A 1670-nucleotide genomic window follows, 5' to 3' on the forward strand; every position below is an offset into this window, starting at 1 on the left:
GCCTACGGCCATACCGGACGGAAGGCCCCCGATCCCGTCCGATCTCGGAAGGTAAACCGTCCCGGGCCTGGCTAGTACTTGGATGGGTGACCGCCTGGGAATCCCAGGTGCCGTAGGCAGCTTTTCCCGCTGCGAGCCAGCTCTCTCCTTTTCTGGGGAACAAGGGCAGGGTCGCCCTGCCAGGGGCCCTGGGGCTGAAGTCCCTGCCGGCCACCAGGTCAACCCGGAGCCTGCCCCTCTGCGGCCAGCAGGTCAACCCCATACCGGCAGGGGGTTGACCTGGTGGCCGGGAAGCAGAGCGGCCAGCAGGTCAACCCCATACATTCAGCGGGTTGACCTGGTGGACGGGAAGGAAAGCGGCCAGCAGGTCAACCCCATACTTTCAGCGGGTTGACCTGGTGGCCGGGAAGGAAAGCGGCCAGCAGGTCAACCCCATACATTCAGCGGGTTGACCTGGTGGCCGGGAAGGAAAGCGGCCAGCAGGTCAACCCCATACATTCAGCGGGTTGACCTGGTGGCCGGGAAGGAAAGCGGCCAGCAGGTCAACCCCATACATTCAGCGGGTTGACCTGGTGGCCGGGAAGGAAAGCGGCCAGCAGGTCAACCCCATACATTCAGCGGGTTGACCTGGTGGCCGGGAAGGAAAGCGGCCAGCAGGTCAACCCCATACATTCAGCGGGTTGACCTGGTGGCCCGAAAGCAAACCGGCCACCAGGTCAACCCGGAGCCTGCCCCCGCGGGCAGGGGCCAAGCGGACCCCCCTCCGCCCGGGCTTGCCCTGCTCCGAGCCGGGGCTTAATCCCCGTCCGGCCACCAGGTCAACCCGGAGCCTGCCCCTCTGCGGCCAGCAGGTCAACCCCATGCCGGCAGCGGGTTGACCTGGTGGCCGGGAAGGAAAGCGGCCACCAGGTCAACCCCATACTTTCAGCGGGTTGACCTGGTGGCCGGGAAGGAAAGCGGCCACCAGGTCAACCCCATACTTTCAGCGGGTTGACCTGGTGGCCGGGAAGGAAAGCGGCCAGCAGGTCAACCCCATACATTCAGCGGGTTGACCTGGTGGCCGGGAAGGAAAGCGGCCAGCAGGTCAACCCCATACATTCAGCGGGTTGACCTGGTGGCCGGGAAGGAAAGCGGCCAGCAGGTCAACCCCATACATTCAGCGGGTTGACCTGGTGGCCGGGAAGGAAAGCGGCCAGCAGGTCAACCCCATACATTCAGCGGGTTGACCTGGTGGCCGGGAAGGAAAGCGGCCAGCAGGTCAACCCCATACATTCAGCGGGTTGACCTGGTGGCCGGGAAGGAAAGCGGCCAGCAGGTCAACCCCATACATTCAGCGGGTTGACCTGGTGGCCGGGAAGGAAAGCGGCCAGCAGGTCAACCCCATACATTCAGCGGGTTGACCTGGTGGCCGGGAAGAAAAGCGGCCAGCAGGTCAACCCCATACATTCAGCGGGTTGACCTGGTGGCCGGGAAGGAAAGCGGCCAGCAGGTCAACCCCATACATTCAGCGGGTTGACCTGGTGGCCGGGAAGAAAAGCGGCCAGCAGGTCAACCCCATACATTCAGCGGGTTGACCTGGTGGCCGGGAAGGAAAGCGGCCAGCAGGTCAACCCCATACATTCAGCGGGTTGACCTGGTGGCCGGGAAGGAAAGCGGCCACCAGGTCAACC

At 64.3% G+C, this 1670-nt stretch overlaps 1 non-coding gene across 1 annotated transcript; it reads left to right on the plus strand.

Moving 5' to 3' along the window:
• Positions 1–119, plus strand: LOC141979522 (5S ribosomal RNA). Its single transcript, XR_012636932.1, has one exon. It is a non-coding gene; the product is annotated as a 5S ribosomal RNA (ribosomal RNA).
• Positions 120–1670: the final 1551 nt, after the last annotated feature.

The sequence above is a fragment of the Natator depressus genome, chromosome 28, assembly GCF_965152275.1.
Source record: "Natator depressus isolate rNatDep1 chromosome 28, rNatDep2.hap1, whole genome shotgun sequence".
Taxonomy (NCBI): domain Eukaryota; kingdom Metazoa; phylum Chordata; order Testudines; family Cheloniidae; genus Natator; species Natator depressus.